The sequence below is a fragment of the Arvicanthis niloticus genome, chromosome 2 (genome assembly GCF_011762505.2).
Source record: "Arvicanthis niloticus isolate mArvNil1 chromosome 2, mArvNil1.pat.X, whole genome shotgun sequence".
NCBI classification, from domain to species: Eukaryota; Metazoa; Chordata; class Mammalia; order Rodentia; family Muridae; genus Arvicanthis; species Arvicanthis niloticus.
Window position 1 is genome coordinate 63,167,165 of NC_047659.1, and position 11,994 is coordinate 63,179,158.

The following is an 11,994-nucleotide window of genomic DNA, read 5'->3' on the forward strand; positions in this document are numbered from 1 at the left end:
TCTCTGCCCCCATGGCTCTGCTCCTGTCTGTCTGCCTCTACTCTTTCTACAGGCCCTCACACCTGTCTCTTCCCCAAAATAAACCCCCTTTAAACCAGATCTGTTCCACTGTGTGATTTTTTAGTGGGTACCTTAGGAATGGCCTGCCGGGTACTCCCTTGCCACATTATATTTCATAACATTTGTGCTGCAAGACTTGGTAGGCTCCCTTGGTGCTTGCGCTCTTTGTGGGTCTAAGCCATAAACTGGGACTCTATTTCTCTACCACCACCACCTGAACAAATCTGCTTTCTGTTCACAGATCGCTAATCACCTCATCCACCAGCAACAATTAGGTAAGTTTCCATTTTGGTCTTTTTAACAACAATGCAATGTCCATCACTCTTTGATGCTCTTGGAGGTGGAGGTATTTCCAGCCACAGTCTTTAAGGCCAGGATCTGCTCTCTTCACTGGTCCTCATTCCACCATCCTCAGTGTTGCTATGCTGCAGTTTTCTTGGTCCCTAGTGGGTGATTGTACCCCTTCCTGCTCTCTTCTTCCTCAAACATTTCCTGGGGATGAGACTCCTTACAAAAGCTCATAGCTGCTTGCCTTCTGGCTTCTACAAAAGTTCTGGTACCAGACACTGAGTCTCTCCTCTGGCTTAGCCATGCTAAGCCACTGACCCCATTGATTTGTGTTGAAGACTCACTTAACCGCGTGGTCCTCATTTTGTTCTCCCAGAGTCTGGGGACACCCATGACTACAAGCTGTAGTAACATTCCATTTCCCCTTTCTCATCCATGGGATGGTATTTTTTCTATCCTCTCATTCCCTTGGAATATCTCTTAGAAAACCTCTAACCTCTATGCCTGAAACTCCAACCTAAAGGGCCCTAAATTTATTCGCCTTGTCAATCAAACCCCTAATATTAACAGGGACCTTTACAAATACTATGAGTGATCAGAGAAATAAAAAGAAATTTCCTGTTCCTTATTTCTCTTTTCTCCAAGCCCTGTTTATTTCTGTCTGGTCTCCCTCCCCACACATCTTAATTGTCTTGTCTCTAAGTTGCAACAGATCAGAGAGAAGTAGGACCCAGGATTGCAACACACACACACACACACACACACACACACACACACCTGTCCCTTCTGATAGCTGTTCTGAACCAAGTCACTGATCTAAACATGCCTGAGTTATGTGAATGATTTGTTTGTTAATTTGATTCCAAGATCTAGCTAGAGTTGGATTCTTCCACTTGCCATTGGATCTCAGCTTCCCCATGATGCCCCACATAACCTTCCCACTCTCACTCCTGCAGCTGGCTTTCACTATGAGTGTGCTCTCCCTTCATGGAGTTGTTGGACCCGAAAGCCTCAACTCTGGGACACACAGTGCACAGAGACACGGAGACTGAGATTGATGCAAACAGCTAGAGGAATTGTTATTCTTACACGTGGGGGGTTCACTTCACTCTTGTGGGAGGAAGGACCCCGAATTTCTGAAGCACACACCTTTTATACTTTAGCAAAGGCAGACTTTAGCAACAGCAAGACTTGTCTAAACCTAATTGGACACTTTGCTTGGTCTTTAAACTTATTGGCCACACCCACTCAGACAGTTATTTCTGGTGGGCTCCGTTTATCTAGGGCTGTGAAGGACACAGCTGGTTACTAATCAGTACATTCTGTGGTTTTTCTCTGAATTGTTATTTTTTTTTTAATTTAACTTTCTCCCTGCTATCAGGAACAGCCTGACCAGTAGGGTAGTTGTGTCTCTAATTGCCCTTTCTGTTCCTTTGGTTGTTATGGTGACTTTGTCAGGGTGGTCTCACAAAGTCACATTTTATTACAAGTTGGCATACCTGATTTCCAGATCACACCACCACAGACAAATGGTTTGCAAATATTTGATATGTAAACATGCTCTGCTCTACACTTCAAGTTCTATTTCTCCACTCTTAAAAATCTTTTATCACTGATTTCTTTAAATTTTGCTCTCAAAAGAAAATATCTTAAGATTATGCTATATACTCTTATCTAAGTAATTATAACTTGTTCATTGATTATGGGTTAAAATCTGTATAATCTGCAACAATATTTGATTTTAGTCAGCTTTTATGAAGGGCATATATGTGTATGCATATAACTCAAATTCAACTCTATGGGTATGCAATCTGATTTAGCTGTGTATATGTGCATATAATATAATTTGGATGTAACTCTCATTTGAAGTAGAAACTTAAGGGTTCTTTGGAAAGTCAGTTGGATGGTGTTTTACTGGGGCAAACACATGAAGGAGTGCTTTTCTGAAATGGACACAGGTGAAAGACTAAGGCAGATTTGTGAAGGAACATTACACTGTAGCAGACACTGGAGAAAGAATGTTCTGCTAAAGCAAGTTTGTGAAAGGACACACGATGAAGGATTCTTCGCTAACCACATGCATGTATTAGTCTGCCTTATACTGTGTAGTTGAGTTACTTTTTCAGGACTCCATAGAGAGAAACTCGCCAAAAAACTTCTGGTGGTGTGCTGTAGTGTCTTACCACTTCTGTGGATTCAGGCTGATTGGCAGTTTGATGTCAGCTGAGACAGACAAATGTACTAAGGCAAGACTTATGCTGAGTCAAGACCTATGGAAGACGTGATGTTTGGAGAAAGTATAAAAAGAACTCAATGGACAGTGACCAAGTTTGAGCTTGATTTGCTTGTAAAGTTATCTGTGCAAAGCTTGTGCATCTCAGGTCTTCACAGCTGAGAACTTCTGGAGTTCCCCCTAGTCCCTCCTGCTGACTCTGCACAGGCAGATGCCTGACTATCTCTGCTAGGTAGTGCCACCTCTGCTGCATTGTGTTTGCTATCCTGACTCCACTGAACTAGACTGCTGGTGTATCTGTGAAGTGTTTGTGAGTAAATTAAGCTGCTGCTTGCTGCCAGCCTGTGACTGAACTGTCTATTTCCAGACAACACAGATGGAAGTTACTCCAAAGAACCTTTTAAAACAGATCCATTTCCCCCATTATCCTTTCTTTTCCACTACCTCTCGTGGGTGGTAGCAAGCTGCTGCTTGCTGCCAGCCTGTGACTGAACTGTCTATTTCCAGACAACACAGATGGAAGTTACTCCAAAGAACCTTTTAAAACAGATCCATTTCCCCCATTATCCTTTCTTTTCCACTACCTCTCGTGGGTAGTGGGCTAAAAGAGAGGTTAAAGCATTTAAGAACCATCATTAAAAGAAGGATTTGAAAAAGTTAGAGTGAATTTCATTTAATAAAATAGTATCTTTAAATTATAGATTTTATAATTTATATAAAATTTATATAATATATATAATTATATATTTTAGAGTAATTATAAAATATATATGCAATATATATTATATGCTATCTTTATATTTGTTTTAGAATAATTATATAATATGTCATATTATATGTTACATATAAAGATAGATCTACTAGATAAAAAACAAAACATTTTAAATAGCAGCCAGGTTTGCCACATGTGACTTCACCGTCTAAAGATGACCACATGGTATAAAGCATCAAATATAAAAATTATAAGTTTTAATGAACTCTGTTTATTATTGTGTCTTCTTTTAGACTAAGAATGTATCATGTCTCATTCAAATTTGGTATGGATTTTGATGACACACACATACTGTATATGTGATTTAATTCTGGTTTAAAATACTCTTTATATGATCAAATTTCAAGGTGATAAATGTCTATTCAGATTAACAAAATTATTTTAAAATGTATTTTTAACTACTTATGTCTTTGTTAGAATTTGGCCACTGAATGCTTGTTCCTGACTGGTTTTGAATGATTGAGTGAATATTGTTTCTCCAGACACTAGCTTAGGATATATTTACCTTTTGTTTTTCTGGCTACTGGGTTTAATATATTAGAAATTCTAATATTCTTTAAATATGGATAATTTTGAAGTTGTTTTATATTGCTCTACTGCTATTTTATACCTTTCTGCATAATTGCTAGCTCTGAAAATGGGTTATTGCTCACCCTTTTAAGACCTAGGCATGTTTTTAAGTCCATGGCCAAAACAGGATTATTGACTCATAAATTTTGGATATGTTAAAAGTCATAACTTGAGGTTAGAAATTGAAAGTGTATGCTCAGATAATTTTACACCATGTGACATTCCATTTCGGAGTATAAACAACACATGGCTAGTCATTATCTTTGCTAAGGAATGAGAAAGGTAGAGCCATAGCTTCATTGCCATCTTGGTTAAGGGCAGCCACATGGCTGGAAGCCATCTCTGTTATGGCAAGTAATGACTTTACTGACCCCCCCTTCGGGTCAGTCAACAGAGTCTGCAAAGGAGAAAGTGGGGATGAGGGACAAGAATGGAGACAAGACAGTTGTATGATCAGGTCTCGCTTATTGAAAGGCAATGATGGGTATAAAAGCACAAGCATAGGAGTGCAGCTGGAGACCCTTAACCACAAGTGCCTTGCAGCTGGGGGCACTAAACAGTAAGTCAAGGATATGTCTGAGAAAAACAAGGTGTTTATCAGAGTGTGCTCAGCTGTTGTAGGCTGCTTGCAAAAATATCATGCTAGAAAACAAAGTCTCTTGTTAGGATGGAAAAGTATCAACCTTCAAATATATGGCCAAGATGGCTGCAAAGATCATAGCAGCTAGGAGTCAGCTCTCAACACTTTACCACCATGTTGGTTAAGAGCAGAAGCATGTGACATAAGCTGACTGGGGAAGCAGGTCTCTAAAGACACTTAATATAGGATTAGATTTTTCTATGACTTCTTTCCTGTCTTTATAAATTGTTTACATTGTTGTCCTATATTTTCACTCTTAAGGCATTTTGTTTTAATATTACAAAAGTACAACTGAAATATTTTAAACTTCTTTATAAATTTTGGAGATTTACAACATTAAAAAGGTTAAAAATAACTTCCTTAAAATATGTTTAGCCTTGTTTTTGCTAATAGTATTATGTTAGAATATAGTTTTATATTTTTTAAGCTATAAATATTTTATAAACTAAATATAACAGGAAGGTGTTAATGTTCTATAATTATACACCATATAAAGGTCAAAATGTTCCCAGCCTCTTTATGGACTATGTTTATAGATTAAAAAGGTTTTTGGTTTTTTTTTGATAATAGAAGAGCTTCAATTCAAAACTGAGATTTTTAAGACTTAAACCTAACAGAGATGGAACCTAAAGCTCTAGAGTCAGAAAATATACTATAATTAGTAAATACAAATTATTAGTCAGTAACCTTATAAATTATCAAATTCTTTTATGTATTCTGATATATATTTTAAGTCATGTGAAGAACTGATGCAGTTAATTATAAGATTAAACTTTATTTAGTCTCCTGTTTTATGTTTCCAGGGTTCTGTTAGGAGCAGGTAACTAAAAACAAAGGTTATTTAACTCATATAATGCTTAGTAGATACTAGTACTTAAACCTGTCAGAGATCTGCTGAGTATGGTATTAAATATTTAAATTTACAATGACAGACAAAGACCTCCAAATCCTTACAGTGTCTCTCCAAGGTCCTCATAAGATATGAACACAACCACAAAGGACTCCACCTGGATTGTGATATGTCAAACAATAAGTGACACTGCCCTAATTCCTTGCCCACTGACAGGGCCTAAGCTGTGAACATACAGATGACACTGGAGATGACATCTCCTTGCCTAGGACAAAGTGAGGTCATCTCTCCCACGTTCCTCCTCCACAGAAAAAAGTCTCTCATTATCTGGGCCTGATGGCCAAAGAATGCCTCTGCCCCCATTACCACAGGGACCTGAGACAATGGTCTAAGTAATGGACCATGGACTAATCTCTGTCATTTTATTTAATATATAATATTTAGATTATAATTTATCATTCTCAGTTCTCTGATCACATTGCCGGCTAAGCTAACTGTACCTTGCCAGCTAGAGAACATACTGTAGCTTGAGAGATAGAGAACAGGCTACTAGTTCCTTACCACAAGGTATTCCATCATGAAGTTAATTCATTACTCAATTCATTAGTAAGTTAAAACTTCCAGATTTCCTACTAAATAGGGCAAACAGGATTATCTTGCTCACAGGCTTAATGTTAAAAAATAAAGAGGTTTCAGATGTGACTTTTTGCTATTCCTTTATCTAGAAGAACTCACTTTGCAGTGACTGTTTCCAATGATCAATCACCTGTGTCTCATTCATGGTAAATAATTGGACAGAAAATATGTAAAGATTACATAAGTCCTGGGGATAGGAAATCTTAAGAAATGAGGATCTAAGTAGGTGTTTAGCGTTTAAGAAGTTGTTTTAAGGTTGACAAATGAATACTTAAATGGTGATAAAAAATGATTTAAGGCATATAAAAGGAATAAAAAAATGCTTCATATTTCTTCCCCTTGCTGTACTGTTGTAATAGGACTTCAAAAATTCAGAGCTTTACTATTAATCAATAAAATTCTAATAAGTTATTAGTTTACGTGTGATAAAGTGTTCCATTATATGATCCACTATCATAGTTCCAAGCCCAAGAATTAAAAAAAAAAGAATTTAAGCTTCCTTTGGTTATATTTTAAGTGTATACTTAAAAGTGTTTCTCTCTGTGCTAAATCTATATATACCTAGTCTTCTGGATAGAGGGAAAAACCCACTCTTTCACAGTCTGTGAAATACTAAAAATCTATTGACTATTCCAGAGGGTGGGATTCCTCCACCATACCCTGGTTTTGGAAATGCCCTCCACTCAACTACCATGACCAAGAGCCTAAAAGTTTCAAATGTACACCTAAGAAATAATTTTTAACCTACTTAACATCATTGTCTGCCTCTAATACGTATATGTATTCTAGTATCCTGTCAAGTCCAGATGTTTCCTTGAGATCTGCACCTATTACATCTCCAGAATAGTGACCCACAGGTGCTCCATTAAAGACTATTTCAACTGGGTCTGCACTCTCCTAGGTACAGAAATTTTCACAGATCCTGGGCAGCAGTGAAACAGCCAACTCTCCCATGATTTGGCCAGCACTTGAATTTTCTTATGTTCCCAAAAGTTAATATCACTTCTAGTCTACAGGACATAGTCTAAAGAACACAATGACCTCACACCTGCCCCACCATCACCCTTTCCTAATTTCAATTTAAGATAAAGGGAGAAGAATGTTAGCTTAGAGGAGATTTCCTTAAGTTACTCTCAAGGGCCAAGTAATGGCTTACATCATCAGTGCCACCATTACCTACTGCCACCAGGAGCTGGTATCTTATAAAAGTACTGCTCACCACTCCAGGTAACTCTCTCTGTTCTCATGTGTTCCTACCCAGTCTCTCTCTTCCCTTTTCTGTTTTTTTCTGTCCCCCTTCTCTATCTCTTCTACAGGCCCTCACTCCTCTCCCTTCCCCAAACAAATCTTCTTTATATCAGATCTGTTGTGTGGCATAATTTCTTAAGGAACACCTTGCATTGGCCCACCAGATACCCCCTTGGTGCATTATATTTCATAAGAATAAGGTCATGTACATCTCTCATTTTCATACCAGTCACTCTAGATATTTTATTATTAAAGATAGTTTGCTTCTATTTCTTCACCTCATTGACCCAATTAATTGACTTGTGTCTTGTACTGTTATGGAGTCATAAACAAGAGCAAAAACTGACATAAGGTAAAAAAATTATTTTATGGCCAGGCCATACAGTCTCCTAAGCTGTAGGAGAGAGAAGCAGCCATGACTAAAAGAGGGGAACCTTTTTATAGTTAAGCTCAAGCCTCAGGTAGATAGCAAATGATTTCAAAAGCAGAATTTACTTAGCTAATTTTATGATCATGGGAAAAATACATGTTGTCAGCTTATGGTCATCTAGTTCTCAGAACATAGTATAACCAATGGAAGCAATTTAATATGTGTAAATGATAAGATTATAGAGAAAGAACAAGTTAAAATGGACTTTAGCTGGTACCATGAGTAAAGAAAAAAATACATGAACAATACTGAATAATATAGGAATAAAAATTCTAACATTAAGTATAACTAAAAAAAGGAAGAAAAAAATGGAGTCAGCTGTCCCTTAACATTATATGTGTGTTTGTGCACACAAGTGCATGCAGAGGCAAGAGGTAGTCATTAGTGTGTCTTCATCTATCTCTCCCCCATAATTTTCATGGCAGGATGTTATAATGAATATGGACCTCAACTATTCAGCTTGACTCACTGTTTCCATGTATCCTCAAGTCCCATCTTCCCAGAACTATGATTACAGACATGGCCTCTCTTTCCTGGCTGTTTAAATGGTTATTAGGTATCTGAACATAAAAATCCCACAAATTGCAACAAGTAAAGCAGCAAATGAGCCATCTTGCAGACTCCGGGTGTTGTTTATTTTGTATATTTATGTTACTTCATGCTATAATATTTAAAAGTTTTATATTTATTGAAATTAGAAGATAAGGGGAAATACTTTAGCCCAGAGACAAAATAAAAATATAATCAGCTTATGAGAAAGATTAGGAGGATGTGAAAATAATTCAAGGTTATGGTGAAAAAAACAATATTTTGGTAGATAGAAGCATCATAAGATTTGGAATCATTACTATTTTTATCTGATTTATAATTTAAGAAAATATTATCTCCTAACTGTTATATTCTTTTACTTGGAAAGTATCCAACTTTTCCAAACTATTGCCTGCTTCCAGAGATCTACACACATTCACATTCTTACATTTAATATTAACAATGTATTTCCAAACATTTATTGAGTGTTGCCAGCTATGGAGGAGCAAGTGATCAGCATTGCAGAGGCAAACCCTAGATCCCTCTGTATTCAAACCAGTCTTTTTCTACACAGCAAGTTCTAAGCCAGCAAGCTTATATAGTGGGACCTAGTCTCAAAGAAAAAAAATCCTTAAATACAGTAGGTAAAACACACCAATTGTATATGAGCATAAAGGTTATAGTTTCTTGGAACTAAAAATATATTAATGAATCTTGCCATGCTTAAATGTTCAACACAGAAGCTGACATGGAAAGTTGAAAGCTTTAAGAGAATCTGCAAATGCTAATATTTAAACTAGTTTAAATAAAAACAAGGGAGTGGTTTTCAGTATTTATTTCTTGACTTAAAAATATTTCTTTTCTACTGGGGTGTTGGGAGCCGACTTTTAACAGAAAGCAGCTATCAACTTTGCAGCCATCTCGAGCCATATACCCTGACAATAGACTTGTTTTTCAACAGCTGACAACAGCTGAGCACACTCTGATAAACATCTTGTTTATCCCACATATCTTGTTTTGCTGTCTAGTGACCCCAGCTGCATGGTGCATGTGGTAAAGTGTCTTTAGCTGTGTTCCCCTGCTTGTGCTTATAAATACCCAGGATTTCCTTGCAAGAGCGGAGACAGTAAACAAGGCTTGACTACATACCCTGTCTTGTCTCCATTCTTTGAGTCTCTTCCTCTTCTTCCCCCACTGTCTCTCTCTTGCTAGACCCTGACCCACGGACCAGAGCAGCAGAGCAGTCTGGGATATTGAGGATTTGAATTAAGGTGATTTGAGGCTACAATTAATCTGAAATACAGATATGAAAGCATGAATTGTTGATATTTATCAAAAAGGAAATTTGCCAATGGGTGTTGAAAGGAATACATGAATGTCTGTGGCCTTTCTCAGTTTCTACAGACCACTTAAGATGTTCCTCAGATGTTTTTCTAAAGAAAAAATGATGCTGTTTTGCATCACATTGAATACAGTGATTTGATTAATGGATCTTCATTAGCTCTGAACTTGTAATTGTTACAAACAGATATATCTGTTTTGGATACTATACTGTAGTCAAAATAATTTATTTCATGGCTTTCTTTCAAACAGTACATTAACAGCTTTGTTAATCAGTCAACGCACTGATATTACACGTTCATTTTTATAAGCTAACTATTGGGGACAAATGAATAACTTTGAGGGAAAAAATCCTTTATTTTTCAGGGCAAGGACATCAAGAAGATGCATCTTTTTTGAGTCTGATGACAAACACAGAGATTAGGTGGACAAATCACCCTAAAATGACCAAACTTTTATTATACATTTTGTCTGATGTGAGCTTCAAACGTTACTCAAAATATTGGTTTGATCCATATCTTAATTCCTATAAAATTCCAATGGGAATGCAATACCATATCATGAATCTGCAGACTCTTGTACTTTGGCCTTTGCCATGTAAAATTAAGGAGAGACATAATATGAGTACTTAGCAATTTTTCCAATAAAATTCAGTTGTCCTGCCAATACTATTGAAAACAAAAGCATGTTATCCTGAAAATTCAATTTGAAAACTTTCACATAATGTAACATAACCATGAATAGAATACGCATATATATGCATATGTATGTATAATGTTTCATTAGATTTATGAGACTAAACACTTGTGATTTTATTTCACATGAACTGGTATTGTCATGTGATAGTACTAATTAGTAGTCATTTCTCAGGAACCTTCTACCTCAACCTCTTCAGCATATCCTACCAGTGTGTGTCAACATACCTGGGTGACAGTGAAAGAAATAGTCTTCTTCAGGAAAAAGCACTCACATTGGTTATAAAATACCAAATATTCATCCCTGAAAACATACATATGGGTAACATTATGTAGACTGAGACAGTTATAGGTCAGAATATACATACATGTATATACATATGTTCAAATAATAACAATTAATGAAAAAAAAGCCACGAATGTGAAAGTCATAAGGAGGTGCATATGAAAAGGTTTGAAGGGAGAAAAGGTAGAGGAAAAATAATGTATTCATTTTACAATCTCAAAAAAATAGGTATCAGGGGGGTGAGGAACTGGGGATAGGCACTGGTGGATCTCAGACACCAGAGAAACATGAAGCTCCCAGGATCCAATAGTATTGACATTAGCTGCAATGCACAGAGATGGGGGAGATAGTGTTGGGAGCCAACTTTAGTAGAAAGCGGCTAGATCAACATTGCAGCCATCTGGAACCATATACCCTGGTGAAAGACTTGGTTTTCAAAAGCCTATAACAGCTGAAGCACATTCTGATAAATACATTGTTTATCCCACATACCTTGCTTTGCTGTTTAGTGACCTCAGCTGTATGCTGCACGTGGTAAAGTGTTTTCACCTGTGTTCTCCTGCTTGTGTTGATAAATACCCCAGATTTCCTTTCAATAAAGGAGATGGGGAGAGACAGAACAGAATTAAGACTGGACCACACACCCTGTCTTGTCTCCATTCTTTGAGTCGCTTGCCCCTCCTGCCCCACTCTCTCTCTTGACCAGAACACTTAGCCCCAAAGTGTTGAGGCAGAGTGTGGGCCTCAACAAGATAGAACTTGCAGAGACCACCTCCAGTAGATGGGCATGGCCCCTGGATGAGGGTTGTAGTCACCCACCGATCTCAAAGTTTTTTTTAACCGGAAAATGTTTCTGTCCAAAGGAAGAACTGGGACAAAAAAAGGGAACAGAGACTGAAGGAAGGTCCAACTGGGGAATTGCCCCACCTGAGGATACATGATGTCTGCAGACACCAATCGAACACTGTTGCTACAGTCAAGAGATGCTTGTGGACAGGAACCAAGTGTGGCAGTTCCTGAGAAATCCAACCAGCAACTGACCAATGCAGAGGTGGATGCTTGAAGCCAACCATGAGACTGAACTCAGGGAACCTGGTGGGGGAGCTGGCAGAAGGACTGGAGGAGCAGAGGGGGAATGTAACCCCATTGGAAAAACAACATAGGCTGGCCTGACCACCCAGTTATCCCAGAGACTAGATCACCAAGAAAGGAATGTACCAAAAGGGATCTTTGGCTCCAGATACATAGGTAGAAGAGGACGGCCTTGCTCAACAGCAATGAGAGGAGAGGCTCTTGGTCCCAGAACATTTTGGTGCCACAGAGTAGGGAGATGCTGGAGTGATGGGGCCAGAAAGTGTAGGTGGATGGAGGTACATATTACAAGTGTAGGTGGATGGAGGTACATATTACACAGGAA